At 38.7% G+C, this 17,475-nt stretch overlaps 1 protein-coding gene across 5 annotated transcripts in view; it reads left to right on the top strand.

Moving 5' to 3' along the window:
- The window catches only part of TPK1 (thiamin pyrophosphokinase 1), a 391,781-nt gene that overhangs the window by 175,640 nt on the left and 198,666 nt on the right, over positions 1–17,475 (top strand). The gene's annotated exons all lie outside the window — the stretch shown is intronic.

The raw sequence follows: 17,475 nt of genomic DNA, 5'->3' as shown, positions 1-17,475 counted from the left end.
AAGAGCAGAGATTCAGTGATTAAGTTTGAGTTATTTATCCATCTCACATTGAGTAGGTTGTTGGATACAGAGTCATCAGTATATAGAAAGCCATATAAGGCCATGAGAGTGAAAATAACCTAATGACTGCAGACAGTGCAGATACTGAGCTGTGGAATACTCCATTGTTAAAAATTCCGAGGGACAAAGCAGGAGTAACCCATGAGTTAGGGGACAACCAGGAAACTATGGTCATGGTCCTTAAATGATGAAAGAAAATCAAGGAATACAGAATGATCATTTGTGTTATATATATCTGATGGGTAAAGTAACATAGGATAATTGACCATTAGATTTAGCAACATGGAAGTCTTTGGCATTGGAAAATATGTGTGTGTTTGTGTGTGTGTGTGTGTGTGTGTGTGTTTGTATGTGTGTGTGTATGATTAGAGATTATATATATGGTATTTAAATTCCTTCCCTTTTGTGTCATGTCTTTTTTCTATTTCATTTTTCCTATGTGATTTTATTTTCATTTTATAAGCTATTGGGATCAACTCTGTTTGAACAAGGATACTCACCCTTTGTCTTTTGTATTTCTTTTAAATGTTTTTCCTAATATTCTTTTTAATTTTAATAATAGTCATCTCATGATTTTATGATTTCTGGGTGGCCTGTACCCAAGCCATTATCATCTGGCTGCATTCTTTTGGATTCCTATAATGCAGAGATCAGTATTAAATACCGTAGAGAACCACCCATGCTTTAGTCTCTGTCTTTTAGGACAGTGACTCATACATCTATATAATGGATGGCAGCAGCAAGATAAAAACAGAAACTATCCAAGGTAGAAAATACAGTACTTACTTCACCAAGAAAGTGTATGCCTTAAGAAATTCTTTTTTCGTGTGTTTGTGTCATTTTCTTAAGTAAGGTTTTAGTTCCTGCTGTGAGGGAAGCTGTATTGGAAAGGCAGAATCAAGATGAAAAACACTCTACTAGCAGAAACTGTAGCTAGGCAGCTTATTACTCTTTGCTTTGGAAAACTTGGGAGGATCAGACAACCTATTAGTGACCCTAATGGCATTAATCACTAGCTGTATTTATTGAATTCTGTGGATTATGTCTCAGCTGAATCACAGAGAGAAGCATAAAGCAAACAAATTACACAAAGTAATTCACTATCAGTGAGCTAGCTTTTTATATTTGTTAAGGTGAAGAATTGGCATTAACCTATAAATATACTTTGGGACTCTTTCATGTTTGTAAATCAGAAAAGATGAAACCTTCCACTCTGGACTACATAGGGGTTAGCATGATTCTTCTAAATATATATATCGCATTTTCTGGCACTACCTTACCCTACTGCTGCTACCATGTCCTTCTAGGAAAATAACTCCATAGGTTAGTTTCTATTCAAATAACCTTTCATTCTTCTCACCCCTTCTGGCCTCTTTTGGAAAACAAATAATTACAACAAATGACTAAAGAGGAAGTGACCTGATGTTCAGAGCCAGAGGAAATGTTTAGTTGTACAACTTTTATTGAATACATTAATATTATACAAAGCTCTATTTTGGGGCTAAGAGATCCTGCAAAGTCACTCACTCTTTAAAAATTGTAGCATGGCTAGCCACATGTAAATACAAGTGATTGAATGAGAAGTCAGCTATGTCTTAGTCTCATTGGGCTGTTATTTTTTTTTTCTTCAACTTTTATTTTAAGTTCAGGGATTCATGTGCAGGATGTGCAGGTTTGTTATATAGGTAAACGTGTGCCATGGCGGTTTGCTGCACAGATCATCCCATCACCTAGGTATTAAGCCCAGCATCCGTTAGCTATTCTTCCTGATGCTCTCCCTCCCCTCCCCCCAACAACAGGCTCCAGTGTGTGTTGTTCCCCACCATGTGTCCATATGTTCTCATCACTCAGCTCCCACTTAAAAGTGAGAGCGTGCGGCGTTTGATTTTCTGTTCCTGTGTTAGTTTGCTGAGGATAATGGTTTCCAACCCCATCCATGTCCCTGCAAAGGACATGAGGACATGATCTCGTTCCTTTTTATGGCTGCATAGTATTCCATGGTGTATATGTACCACATTTTCTTTATCCAGTCTATCATTGATGGGCATTTAGGTTGATTCCATGTCTTTGCTATTGTAAATAGTGCTGCAGTGAACATATGTGTGCATGTATCTTTATAATAGAACCATTTATATGTCTTTGGATATATACCTAATAATGGGATTGCTAGGTCAAATGGTATTTCTTCCTCTAGGTCTTTGAAGTATGGCCACACTGTCTTCCACAATGGTTGAACTAATTTACATACCCACCAACAGTGCATTCCTTTTTCTCCTTGACCTCATGAGCATCTGTTGTTTTTTCACTTTTTAGTAATAGTCATTCTGACTGGCACGAGATGGTAAGATGGTATCTCTGTGGTTTTGATTTGCATTTCTCTAATGACCAGTGATGTTGAGCTCTTTTTCATGTGTTTGTTGGCCATATGTATGTCTTGTTTTGAGAAGTGTCTGTTGATGTACTTTGCCCACTTTTTAATGGGGTTGTTGTTTTTTTTCTTGTAAATTTGTTTAAGTTCTTTGCAGACTCTGGATATTAGACCTTTGTCAGATGAATCGATTGCAAAAATTCTCTCCTGTAGGTTGTCTGTTCACTCTTATGAGCAGTTGTGAATGGCAGCTTATTGATGATTTGCTTGTCTGCTTGCTGTTATTGGTTTATAGGAATGCTAGCAATTTTTGCCTGAGACTTTACTGAAGTTGCTTATCAGCTTAAGAAGCTTTTGGGCTGAGACAATGGGGTTTTCCAGCTATTACAACCACTGTTTTTTTTTTTTCTGTTTTTCACTTGCTTGGTGAATTTTCCTTCATCCCTTTATTTTGAGTCTATGTGTGTCTTTGCCCATGAGATGGGTCTCTTAAAGATAGCATACCACTGTTTCTTGGCTCTTTGTCCAGCTTGCCATTCTGTGTCTTTTAATTGGGGCATTCAGCCCACTTACATTGCTGAAAACTCAGAAAGCCATAGTGCCTCGTTTCTTCCAAATAACTGCAACACCCCTCTAACAAGGGCACAGAACTGAGCTGAGGCTGAGATGGCTGAGTTGACAGAACTAGGCTTCAGAAGGTGGGTAATAATGAACTTCACCGAGCTAAAGGAGCATGTTGTAACCCAATGTAAAGAAGCTAAGAATTATGATAAAAACAATACAGTAGCTGATAGCCAGTTTAGAGAGAAACATAACCAACCTGATGGGGCTGAAAAACACGTGAGAAATTCACAATGTAATCACAAGTATCAATAGTGGAATACACCAAGCAGAGGAAAGAATTTCAGAACTTGAAGGCTATCTTACTTAAATAAGATAGGCAGACAAGAATAGAGAAAAAAGAATGAAAGGAATGAACGAAACCTCTGAGAAATATGGGATTATGTAAAGAAACTGAACCCATGGCTAAGGTACCCAAAAGAGACAGGGAGAATGGAACCAAGTTGGAAAACACACTTCAGGATATCATCCAGGAGAACTTCCCAAACTAGCAAGATAGACCAACATTCAAATTCTTGAAATGCAGAGAATCCCAATAAGGTGCTCCATGGGAAGATCTACCGCAAGATGCATAATCATCAGATTCTCCACCATCAGAATGAAAGAAAAAATGTTTAGGGCAGCCAGAGAGAAAGGCCATACCGCCTACAAAGGGAAGCCCGTCAGGCTAACAGCAGACCTTTCAGCAGAAACTCTGCAAGCCAGAAGAGATTGGGGGCCAATATTCAACATTCTTAAAGAAAAGAATTTCCAACCCAGGATTTCATATCTGGCCAAACTAAGCTTCATAAGCGATGGAGAAATAAAATCCTTTTCAAATAGGCAAATGCTGAGGGAATTCGTCACCACCAGGCCTTGCAAGAGCTCTTGAAGCAAGCACTAAATATGGTCCTTTTCAGGACCCTGAAATATTTGTAGTGGCATTACCAGCCACTACAAAAACACATTGAAGTACAGACCAGTGACACTATGAAGCAACCACGTAAATATGTCTGTAGAATAACCAGCTAGCATCATAATGACAGGATCAAATTCACACATAACAATACTGACCTTAAGTGATTGGGATGTTGTAACAAAATATTATAAACAGTGTGGTTTATAAACAACAGAAGCTTATTTCTCACAGTTCTGGAGGCTGCAGTGTCCAAGATCATCGCACTAGCAGCTTCTGTGTCTGGTGGGGGACTGTTTTCTGGTTCATAAATGGTATCTTCTCACTTTGTCCCCACATAGTGGAAGGGGCAGACAGCCTCAGGCCTCTTTTATAAAGACACTAATCTCACCTAATCCTCTCCCAAAGGCCTCACCTCTTGATACCATCACATTGAGAATTAGGTTTCAACATATGAATTTTGGCGGGGGGAGGCATAAATATTCAGAACATAGCAAACTGTGAGCTAAGAAATGAAGTGGCCTTCATGGTCTTCCTTGCTCCTCGCTCATTTCATACCATTTCTTTTACAAACACTTTTGTCTTCCTACTTTTCTTTCTATTCCCTGAATGTGGGTATTATTTTTCTCTCTCACCCTCTTGCCATGGCTTCATTTATTTATTTGGACTTTTCTTGTCCTATCAATTACTAGGAAGCCTTTCCTTCCTTTTCTCTTACTAGCTTGCTCCCCCAAGCCTGGCACTTCTTGTGTGCCACTGTAGCACTCTGTCAATTACTTGTAGTGTCAGTTCTATGATGGCCTGGCTTGTCTATCCCTACTCTTAGACTTCAAACCTGTTGGGACTGTGACAACTATTGTATCAGTAGTCTAGTATATATAAAATATATATTTAATAAGTATTTGATGAATTTGTTTAAGTATCCTATAGATGGAGGATTCACCAGTGTGTAGTTTTGGCTCTGGCCTCTCCTGAGCTCTCCTTCTGCATTTGCAACTTTTAGCTGAACTTGGACCCTGAAATATTCTACAATCTCAAACTCTGTCTAAAATATTGTTCTTATGCTTGTTATTTACAAGACTCACATATTGGTTTTTTTATTTTAAAATTAAGATTGTATACTGTTTACACAAGAGAATGTTGAGAAATATGATTAGAAAGGTTGATTGAATCAGCTTATAGAATGCCATAGTGACTTGCCTATCTTATAGGAATAGATGGTGGTGGCTTGTTAGAAGAGTTTTATATTAAATCATTCTGCTTGCCGTGTGTTTAGATGGGCAGCAATAAGCCTTAATTAAGTAAATGGCAACCCACTTTTCTTTTTCTCAGCATCTTTCAGGAACGATGAAAGAGAATAAAATGACTATAGTCTATGTGCTTCAGTGTAATTATAAATTTTGCTTTTTGGAATCACATCATGTAACACATGTGATTTAGTACAGAAACTATCTTCACAGAAACTCCTATTTAGTTCTTGCCGTATTAATCACCTCAGAGAAAATTTGCTAGGTTATATGTAGTACATAAAAATTAATGTATTGTTTATTGTATCTCATATGTAGTACCTAATTCAATTGTATACAATTATGTGGGCACAGTTTTTGCTCTTCATGTATGTATTGTTAATATTCTATAAGTTTTATTTCCTTTGTCCTCTCTTCTTAGCGATTTCATCTTTCTTTTTCTAGAGCAAAGGAGACAGTACATTTTGGGCAAAAAGTTGATAGTAAATTTTAAACTGCTTTTCATCAAAAACCTTTTTTACTTTAGGTTTGCTATTGACTTTACCTTTTTCTTCCTTATATCTCATCCTTCCTTTTCTCCAACTAGACAGGTCATTAAAAATGTAAACTGGTTCTCTAGACTGGACATAATCTCATTTCCAGAAGCTGCTGGTCACTTATATAGAGTTTTCTGAACCTTGAAATCCTAGCAAAGCCATAAAAGCAGACAAGATATTTTCTTTCCTATAGGGAAAATCTGTCATCATGAGTCGTGAAAGTTACTGACAACACATTCTACCACCTAAATGTATAATACTAAACTGCTAGCATTGGAGATACAGTGAAATCATTTCTGATAAATAATACTAAGCCTAGTATAATAGTATCTTAGCAAATGTTACACTGAATATTAAATTTTTCAATTAAATTTGTGATTATGAAATTACTGTTTTATATTAAGAATAATCTTCATGTCACATTTTAGGTACTGATTAAAATTTGAAATTATAATGTAAGGCAATGATAAAGTGACTTTTTAAAATGTATCTTTTTCAAAATTTGTATGTGCCTGAACTATAAAATATTTCAAAATTAGCTGTATATTCATTAAGTATAATTATGAATAAATACTAAATATAAGATCTAACTAAATATATAATCTAGTGCGACAACTTAAACTAGTGTAAATAAGTAGGATACAATATGAGTAGGAAAATTAAAATTTTTAACTTGCTTTAATGTAATTGGTTTCAATTAATATCAGTATTATTGTGTACAGTAAATCCTTAACATTGTTGATAGTTTTTTAGAAACTGATTTTAACCAAAATGACATAAAAGAAAACCCATTTTACCCTAGGCTAATTGGTATCAGCAAGAGTTAAGTTCCTACAGCATATTTCTTGTCACAAAAACATCACCAAACTTCTGAATAAAGACCAAACACTTCTAATATTTAACACTGAAATAAATATGAGCTATATGTACATTTAAGAAAAATCAATACAAATCACTTCTCAGCCTTTTAGCTAAGATCAAGTGAAGAAAGATCAATGAAAGCAACAAGCGAGATAATTATTTACCAGCTGATTTCAGTTCAGGGTGATGGGCAGTTGGAGCTTTTCTGGGCAGCTCAGGGGACAAAGAGGGAACTGATCCAGGACAGGACACATTCTACTCTGAGGCACACTTACACACACACACACACACACACACACACACACACACACACACACTCTCTCTCACAGTGGGACTGTGTAGACAGCCAGTTCACCGAAAGTGCACATCTTTGGGATGTAGGTAGAAACCAGAGTACCTAGAGAAAGCCCACATAGACGTGGTGAGATCATGCAGACCCTATACATTTAATGGCCCTAGCCAGGTTTTTTCCTCATCAACCTTATAAGGAAATGACCTTGAATGAAAGGACGTTATTCAAGGATCTTGATACTGTTTGGCTCTGTGTCATTATGCAAATCTCACCTCGAGTTGTAATCCCCATAATCCCCACGTGTCAAGGGTGGGACCAGGAGGAGGTAATTGGACCGTGGGGGCAGTTCCCCCGTGCTGTTCCTGTGATACTGAGTGAGTCTCACGGGATCTGATGGTTGAATAAGCATCTGTCATTTCCCTTGCTTGTTCTAACTCCATCCTGCCACCCTGTGAAGAAGGTGCCTGTTTCTCCTTTGCCTTCTGCCATGATTGTAAGTTTCCTGAGGACTCTCCAGCAATACGGAACTGTGAGTCAATTAAACCTCTTTCCTTTATAAATTACCCAGTCTCGGATATTTCTTCATAGCAGTGTGAGAATGGACTAATACAGGCCTGCTTTATATAAATGGAGGTTTTAAAGCCTCAACTAATTCTGATAGCAGTCATAGTCCATTCTAGAGAGTACTAATTACAGTTGATTACTTTGAAGAAGGGAGAAAAGAGAGAAAGGTATGTGTTAGAGAATATACTTGTTATGATTTCAACCCTCTTAAATCGATTGAATCTTGTTTTATGGCCTAAAACAGGGGTTGGCAAACTACTCTTCTTATTTTCTACGGCTGCTATCATGCTGCCATGGCAGAGTTAAGTAGTTGTGACAGAGACCTTATAGCCCATAGAGCCTAAAATATTGACTGTCTTGCTCTTTAAGAAAAAAATTATAAGGCCTGGTGCGGTGGCTTATGCCTGTAATCCCAGCACTGTGGGAGGCTGAGGCGGGTCTGAGGTCAGGAGTTGGAAACCAGCCTGACCAACATGGACCCTGTCTCTACTAAAAATACAAAAATTAGCCGTGTGTGGTGGCACATGCCTGTGATCCCCACTACTCGGAAGGCTGAGGCAGGAGAATCGCTTGAACCTGGGAGGCAGAGGTTGCTGCGAGCCGAGATCACACCATTGCACTCCAGCCTGGGCAGCAAGAGTGAAATTCCGTTTCAAAAAAATTTTTTAAAATGTTGCTCCCTGGCCTAGAATAGTGTCTAATTTGAAGAATGTTTCATGTGCAAGTTAAAGAGAATGTATATATCTGTTGGTGGTGGCTGGAATATTCTAGAAATACCAGTTAGATGAAGCTGTCTGATAACGTTTTCCTTACTACTTTTTAACAGCTTTATTCAGATCTAGCCATGTTCTAAATAATTTACCCATTTAAAGTCTACAGTCCAGAGGTTTTAGTGTTCATAGATAGCTGCAACCATCTCCATTTTCGGTAGTGGCAAGCATGCGGAGCAACAGGAACTCTCTTTCATTGCTGCCAATTCTGAACGTTTTTACCACCTCAGAAAGAAACCTGTACCCTTCGACTATCATCCTCTTTCTTTCCCCCAGCGCTGACAACCACTAATCTACTTTTTGTCCCTTTAGGTTTTCCTCTTTGGTATTTGCAAATGGAAGGAATCATATGTTATGTGGACTTTTGTGCCTGGCTTCTTTCACTTGGCATAATGTTTTCAAGGTTCATCCAAGTTGTAGTGTATAAGATTTTGTATGCACATGTTTTCATTTCTCTCTATATCTAGTATACACCTAGGAATAAAATTGCCATGTATTTTTATTGTAACTCTATGTTTAATCATTTATTGCCAGATTGTTTTCTCCTCTATTCAGATCCATTGCCCATTCTGTTAAGACTATTTTTTAAGAGCAGTTTTTAGGTTCACAGGAAAATTGAGGGAAGGATACAAAGACAGCCAAGAGACCACATATCCCCACACATTGCTAGTTTCCCCATTATCAACATCCCTCACCAGAGTGATAGAATTTTTTTTTACAATTGAGGAACCAACATTGACACATTATTGTCACCCAAAGTCTGTAGTTTATGTTAGGGTTCACAATTGGTGTTTTTCATTGCATAGATTTGGACAAATGTGTGACATGTATCCACCATTATAGAATCATACAGTAATCACTGCCCAGAGCTGTCATTTTTCCACTGTCTGAATTTCTGCTTCTTTTGTGTGGCTTTTCTAAGTGGCTGCAGTGAGAGGTTAATTCCCATTGCAGGGGTGGAAGTAGCAGTCTGTATGTTTTAATTTCCTACTAACCCATAAAATTTACATTGCTTATGCTGATTGCTCAGTTATGGAATTGAATATTAAATTTGTTTGTTTACTAACTGGAATGAAATATGCTGTCTAGAAGCCTCATGTGATTTTGTGATGGTGCCTCCCTTCCCCACTTCTCCATTCATAAAAACAAACCACGAACCTAGCTTCACGAGAGAGTGTGCTTGGGGACCTGTCACTTGTGCTGTGGAGCAACTTTGCATTGCCCTCTTGCCGCGGCTTGATGACTGTGCACCTCTGTTGGGCATGCAAGCAAAGCAGATTACAGACAAGGGCCAGGATTTTCGAAAAAGTGGAACTGCATCCTGTGAAGAAGGTGGAGCAGGATTATTTCTCTATGCTGGTCAAGGGCATATATTGTTCAATGAAGAAAGCAGGAGGAGGAGGAGAGAAGATCTTTTGAATCTCTGTGACACAAATGCAGGTGGCTTCATATCACTCAGTCCGGGCTTTCTACCATAAAATTCAGATAATAAACATCAGCCTCATGGGAATGTTATGGAAATTAGCTAAAATTATATTGATTAATAAACATAAAATGTATGAATAAAATACAGAGACTGGCATAGAACAAATATTCAAAAAAATGTGTCCTGGAAGGTTTTCTCTAGGGTAAGAGCCCTCAAGTCTTCTTTTTGGCAGCTTTTTCTGTGTTTCCCTCTTTGTCTCAATGAAGAGGCCTTCTGCAAAATTATATATTTTTTCTTGTCATTGATCTATCCTCATTCTGTTCCCCAATCATTATTTTAACTAGGTGATATGGAGATTCTATCTATATTTCATTTGTTAATGTTTTTGTTACTGTTTTTTCCCTCTGGATGTCGTTAGCATATAAAGACATCTTTAAATAATTATTTTGGGAAACAATGTTATTTTCTGCCTTGTGATGAATCCTGGGCTAGACAGTTTGAGACGATGCGATCAATTATTCTAAGAGATAAAACACTGTCTTCTCTGGGTAACTTAACTAAAGTCATTTATAACAACCTCAGTAGCTGCTAAGTACTATTTAATGTTCTTATAATCAGAGTCTAAGCGTTTTCAGTTAATTTTTCATTTTCCTTCACATTTTTATTTCCTTTCACAAGTGGCATTATTAATTTTCTTTTAACTTATTAAATTAAGGTATGCATTATAAAATTTTTCAAAGAAAAATTAATCCCATCCCCTGAGATAATCAGTGTGAATAGCTTGAATCATTCACTTCCATAACTTCCTTTGTGTCTATACAAAAATGCACAAATATATTTAGGCTTTTTTTACTTAGTAACATGTGATGGGCATTCCCTCTAGAACAGTAGACAGTGGTTAGCTCATCTAAAAGCTGCCTACTTTCCCTAACAGGTTACGTTATGTTTTATTCCACCTTCCCTATATTGTTGAACATTCCATTTTTTTCTCTCCTTGTTATTTCCCTTGCTTTATTGTGCAGATATCCTAGGTACTGTTAAAACAAAACAAAAACAAACAAAAAAGCCAGGATGGATTCCCAAAGTGGGATTGCCTGTTTGCAGGCAGTATCCTAGTCACGACTTCACTAGTCTTGTGTTTGCGCCTATTTTCGCTCAGCCTTTTCAATACCCACTTCACTTTTCTTAATTTTTGAGTTTTTGTGTAAAAGAAAGTACTCAATTTTTGCTTCAAAATTTATTTCCTTGATAATTATTTTAGATTTACCATGTTTTCATATACTTACTGCTTGTGTGAATAGGCTTTGGCACTTTTTCTATTTGTATCTTTTTCCTTTACCACTTTGGGGTGCTCTTCGTGTGTTGGGGACAGCAATTCTTATGAGTTATATATTTAGCATATGTAAAAGTTATAATTTGACCTTTTTATTAACATATTGTTACATTTTTACATAATCTGTCAACTTATTTATTGTTGTGTTTTCTGTGTCTTACCCAAATTTACACAAATATTTAAATATCTTTTGGCACTATTATTATATTTAGAGACTTATTTATTGCAAGCAGTTGAACTGATTGTGTTTATAAACATAGTCAAAATGTGGTAACATTTTTGTGTATTATATTTTGTGTCACTCTTGTTCCCCCCCACCAAATTTATATGATTTTACAGAGAATGTTAGCACAAATCTTTAAATGATTCATTCCTTCTTTTATCAGACTGAATATTACTTTCTTTCTATATCTGTATTCATGCTCTTCTTCAACAATATTCCCAAATTTCTTCTCCTAACGTAGTCTGTCCTCAAGATCCTGTCCTTCCTTCTGGTACCACTAGCACAAATCCTTTTTCTCTTGTGCCTCAGGGAAACCTTTATAAACTATATAGGCTGACCAAATTAGTAGTGATTAATAAAATCAGCAGGAAAGAGTACATTTATGCAGAGAACGTTCTCTACCAAAAACATCATTGTTCTGTTTCGTAAATGCATATATGTGGGAGGCTGTATACTTAGCCATTAAAGAACAAAAAGTGAACTGCCTGGGTTTGAGTTCTGGCTCTATCTCTTATTAGCCTTATAATCTAGGGCAAGCTACTTAACTTCACTTGCAATAATTTTTATTTGAACTGAATAGCTTAAACTGTGCTTACTGTGTGCCAGGCATTTTCCAAGTGCTTTATATATATTAACTCCTAATCCTCACAAGCACTCTAAATTATCCTCATTTTATACATGGAGACATGAGGTTCAGAAAAAGCTTAAATAATCTGCACAAGCTAGAAAGTGGGGGGAGGGGCAGTTGTAATCATAAGTGCCTAATAACTGTTTCTTTCCTCATTCTTCTTTTCTACTCCCCTCTTGCCCTTTCTTTCCTCTCCTGGCTTTTCTCTTTGTACCATTTTCCACCTTCTCCTATCTCCTCTTCCCCCACTTCACTCTTTTCCCCCTCTTCACCCTTCTTTCCTTTTCTCCTTGTTCCTCCTACTTCCTCTTCTCTCCCTTTCGCCCCCCCCCGCCCCCCATTTTCTCCCTCTTCCCTTCGTTCTCCTTCTCTACCTTGTCATCTTATTATATCATTTTCAGCGTCAGTGCCCTTCATCCTTTGGGGCGTACCAAGATCAATCAGAGACACATCCTGCTTCAGAGGCCTTACCATCTATTAGTAGCTAAAAGACAAACAACTTGCTTAAAATGAAATGGAAAGTAAGAGATTTTTTAGTGCCATTCAAGTTTTAAGGGAATAAGTGTGTCTTTCCTGGGGGCAAAACAAAACAAAAAAAACCGGCTTTATGGAGGGACAGTTTCCTTTAGTGGTATCAGGAAAGGCCCTGTAAATGCAGTAGTTATATTCTGTCTACTCCATTGTATTTAGAATATTTCCTATGTTTATCAGCCTCCTTGATTATTACGTGTGATGGATCTTAAGTTCACTAATTGATCTCAGTACTTTTTGGACTCTTATTTATCATGAATGAGTGACCAGTATGGAAAGAGTTAAAATGAAAACGTGTAAGGAGTCTGGGCCATTTGTGGAGAGTTTGGGACACCTTTCAGTACTAACGAGTCAGTGCCCATAGATTGAGGATAGCAAAGAAAAGATAGATCGGTGTGTCTAAGTCGACAGTAGGTAGAAACATGGTCAGTGGCCACACAAATCCACATACCCACAGTCAGTTGCTACGTGTAATCAGTCCCCAAAGAGTTCTGAAAATAATCTGCTTGTGTAAACTGTCATTTATATCATAACATAGCTCTTCTACATCTGTGAAGTGTCATCCTCAGTAAGTACCTCTTCAGAATGCCCAGGCACCATGGCAACAGGCACCTCAGGAAAAGTGAGATGGGCTTTTAATTGCAGCGTCAAAAAGTACATTTCAGCAAGTTTCAAAAACGAGTGCATTATATGACCAAAAGTTATAATTATTTTAGTCATCTCAGCATGAATGCCAGGTGTATTTTTGGCATGGGTCTTCTTAGAAGTAAGCATCCTGATTCAATTTGAAAGCATACATGTTACATTGGAGAAAATTATATTAAAAGTTAACAGAAGTTAGGTATCTACTACCTATATAAGTTTGTTTTCCTGTTAATATTTTCCACTAAAATATAAGTGAATTTGCATGAATGCTTTCTTTCATTATTCACAGTGTAAGATATAGGGAGATCTAATTGTCTTTAGGATGAATTGTCCCTAAGGGGATAGATGCTCAGTCGCCTGTGTGTATCAGCTTTTATTTTTCATTTTTATTTATTGACAAAATCAATATGCTATTTGGAAACTGCCAAATTGGTTCTAGAGATCTGACAGACTAAAATTTGGAGAGCAACATAAAGTCGGTCTTCCCAGGATGTTGCTTGAACCAGCAGAGACCCAGAGTCCTAATTTTAAATGGTTGCTTTATTTGGTGAAATATATTGGATATTGGCTTTACAGACAAAATGCCCTTGATGTCTTGGATCTCAGTTCTTCAGAAAGGATAATGAGGATATTAGAAGGGTAATTTCTTTTATTCCTTCCAGCCCTAATATTCTGTGATTCATCTGAGCATTAATTTGCACGCTGTTATATGGAGATGGGTGGAAACATTGTGAAGAAACTTTGAAAATGAATGAATTTATACAACAAGAAAAAGAGAAAAAAACTTAATAGTCTATTTTTGGTCCTAACAGGGGTAAGGTATAAATTATTTACCTAAATAGGTATAAAATGAAATTGAAAGTAATAGATACGGTGTGCAGGGAAGTTTCCAGGAAGAAAGCTTATGGGAAGATGTTGAAACCAGATGTGATTTGAACACATAAGTACTTACATTTACTTTCCAGTTCTACTTTTTTTCTGAAATTAGCTGTAGTCTTTTGCATATAGTTGGTGTTCAGTGAATATTTGTGGAATTAATTGACTAATAAAAAAATTGTTGAGCCTAGCTCATCCGAGCTAAGGAGTTTATATGGTACAGATCTTTGTGGTAACTCAAAGAAGAGGTGGCCCAACACAGATCAGTTAGATTAGGTTTGACCTCAGAAATAATATTTCCAATTGAGTCAAGAACCTTACAAAAAGAAATGTGCTAAAGGACAGGGTTAGTATTTTTTTCTCCAAATTTTGTCTCTATTAATTTTATTCCAAACTCACACATCAGATTTTCTGAGAGAGATGTGTCATAACATTAGTCCCCTTTGCCCTAGTTTGTTACCCCTTTGCCCAAGCAGTGAGAGCCAGGTCCATTGTCTTCTGCTGGTAGTTGCACACCCATAGGTGAAGGATAAGGCAACATATTTTTGTTTTTTATTTTTCTTATTATTAAGTAGAAAATACAGCTGTGTTTCTCCCCTCGTGAAAGGGTCTCCATAGAAATTTTCTGGACGTGAATCCTAACCCCTTTGGTATATTAATAAAATGTCTCCAGGAGCCAGATAACCCCCTGTGTTTTATATATTACTGTGTCTGGAATTGGTGGGTTCTTGGTCTCACTGACTTCAATAATGAAGCTGCGGACCCTTGCAGTGAGTGTTACAGTTCTTAAAGTTGGCACATCTGGAGTTTGTTCCTTCTGATGTTTGGATGTGTTCGGAGTTTCTTCCTTCTGATGGGTTCGTGGTCTCGCTGGCTTCAGGAATGAGGCTGCAGACCTTTGTGGTGAGTGTTACAACTCTTAAGGCGGTGCGTCTGGAGTTGTTCGTTCCTCCCGTCGGGAGTTGCTCATTCCTCCCAGTGGGTTCGTGGTCTCGCTGGCTTCGGAAGTGAAGCTGCAGACCTTTGCGGTGAGTGTTACAGCTCGTAAAGGCAGTGCTACAGCTCGTAAAGGCAGTGCGGACGCAAAGAGGGAGCAGCAGCAAGATTTATTGCAAAGAGTGAAAGAACAAAGCTTCCACAGTGTGGAAGGGTACCCTAGCAGGTTGCCACTGCTAACTCAGGCAGCCTGCTTTTATTCCCTTATCTGGCCCCACCCACATCCTGCTGATTGGTCCATTTTACAGAGAGCTGATTGGTCTGTTTTACAGAGAGCTGATTGGTCTGTTTTGACAGGGTGCTGATTGGTGCATTTACAAACCTTGAGCTAGACACAGAGTGCTGATTGCTGTATTTACAATCCCTTAGCTAGACATAAAGGTTCTCCACATCCCCACTAGATTAGCTAGATACAGAGCACTGACTGGTGCATTTACAAACCTTGAGCTAGACACAGAGTGCTGATTGGCGTGTTTACAAACCTTGAGCTAGACACAGAGTGCTGATTGGTGTGTTTACAAACCTTGAGCTAGACACAGAGTGCTGATTGGTGTATTTAAAATCCCTTAGCTAGACATAAAGGTTCTCCAAGTCCCCACCAGATTAGCTAGATACAGAGTGCTGATTAGTGCATTTACAAACCTTGAGCTAGACACAGAGTGCTGACTGGTGTATTCACAATCCCCCAGCCAGACATAAAGGTGCTCCAAGTCCCCACTAGACTCAGGAGCCCAGCTGGCTTCACCTAGTGGATCCCGCACCGGGGCTGCAGGTGGAGCTGCCTGCCAGTCCTTTGCCATGCGCCCCACTCCTCAGCCCTTGGGCAGTTGATGGGACTGAGCACCGCAGAACAGGGGGTGGCGCTTGTTGGGGAGGCTCGGGCCACGCAGGTGCCCATGGCAGGTGGCGGTGGGGGGCTCAGGCATGGTGGGCTGCAGGTCCTGAGCCCTGCCCTGTGGGGAGGCAGCTGAGGCCTGGTGATAATTCAAGAGCAGCGTTGGTGGGCCAGCACTGCTGGGGGACCTGGCACACCCTCCGCAGCTGCTGGCCTGGTTGCTAAGCCCCTCACTACCTGAGGCCAGCGGCACCAGCCGGCCACTCCAAATGCGGGGCCCGCTGAGCCCACGCCCACCCGGAACTTGCGCTGGCCCGCAAGCACCACGTGCAGCCCCAGTTCCCGTCCTCGCCTCTCCCTCCACACCTCCCCGCAAGCTGAGGGAGCCAGCTCTGGCCTCGGCCAGCCCAGAGAGGGGCTCCCACAGTGCAGCGGCAGGCTGAAGGGCTCCTCCAGTGCAGCCAGAGTGGGCGCCAAGGCCGAGGAGGTGCCGAGAGCAAGCGAGGGCTGCCAGCACGCTGTCACCTCTTGTTATGACATAGAGTTTTCTCCAAGTTCTGGGGCTTCACCTTTTTTGACATGTAATACCCAGAAATATAACACCCCAGTCTTCTTTAGCTAGGGACCTAGTTCATCAGATAACAATTTGGCCCTCTTGAGAAGACCTAAGAAGTTTTAGTATTTTGAATCAAAGCAATTAACTAGATAAATGTTTGCAGTTTTAATTCTCATGGCATGTGAAGGGTGGAATATTTTTATTACAGGAAGTGAAAGCAACCATTCCCTTCTTTGTATCATATACATTTCTGAGGCTCAGCAGGCTAAGGATTTCTGCATAGTACTGAGAAATCCAGGGATGTTTTATTTCTCTACAATTAGGTGTTTTAAGTGGGAAGAAACTCTACCAGGTCATGTAAATGTTTTATGTAAAAATAGCAAATGATGGTTTATATATAATAGATGGAGTAAGGTATGCTTTCTAAACTGACTTAAAAATATAGCAGGGAAAAAACTAAAGGCAGTAGTAATATTATTAGAAGCAACCACATTTGGAAATCTCTCTCTATATTTAATAACCTTGACTCTTGTAGTATTTCAGACTTACCTAAAAGATTCCTGTGTCTAGACATATGTCAATAGAATATTTGGAAAATGTCTTTGAACTGACTCTTGCTTGGGACAGATTTCAAAGAATCCTCATGATCATTTGTTCTATTCATATCTGTTGAAATTTATGAATTTGTGTGGGGGTACCATAATGTAAAACCTTATATATATGTACAAGGTTATATGCAAAGATGATGAGTATTTCTATTAGGATTTTTTAAACCAATAATCTTTAATTTTTATTGATTTGTTTAAAAAGAAGTATTCTCTGACATTGTGACTGAGTTGATGAATTGGTTGGATACCTGTTGTTTGCCTCAGTCATTGAAACCAAGAGCATGTGGTATAACATCCTATTCTCTCTAAAAATAGTTTCTGTGTTTTTGGTTTTGTTCTGAGTACATTACATTTCTCTTTGGTCCTTATAATCACAGTTTTATTTTTTATTTTTTAAATTAGAGATGGAGTCTTGCTCTGTCACCCAGGCTGGAGTTATGCTGTCATGGATTACTATATGCTCGAACTCCTGGGCTCAAGTGATCCTCCCAGTGTAGCCTCCCAAGTAGCTGAGACTACAGGTGTGCACCATCATGCCCGGCTAATTTTTTAATTGTTTTGTAGAGATAGGGTCTTGCCATGTTGCCCAGGCTGGTCTTGAACT

This window comes from Gorilla gorilla, chromosome 6 (genome assembly GCF_029281585.2).
Source record: "Gorilla gorilla gorilla isolate KB3781 chromosome 6, NHGRI_mGorGor1-v2.1_pri, whole genome shotgun sequence".
NCBI classification, from domain to species: domain Eukaryota; kingdom Metazoa; phylum Chordata; class Mammalia; order Primates; family Hominidae; genus Gorilla; species Gorilla gorilla.
This window is presented reverse-complemented; position numbering and strand designations above follow the sequence as displayed.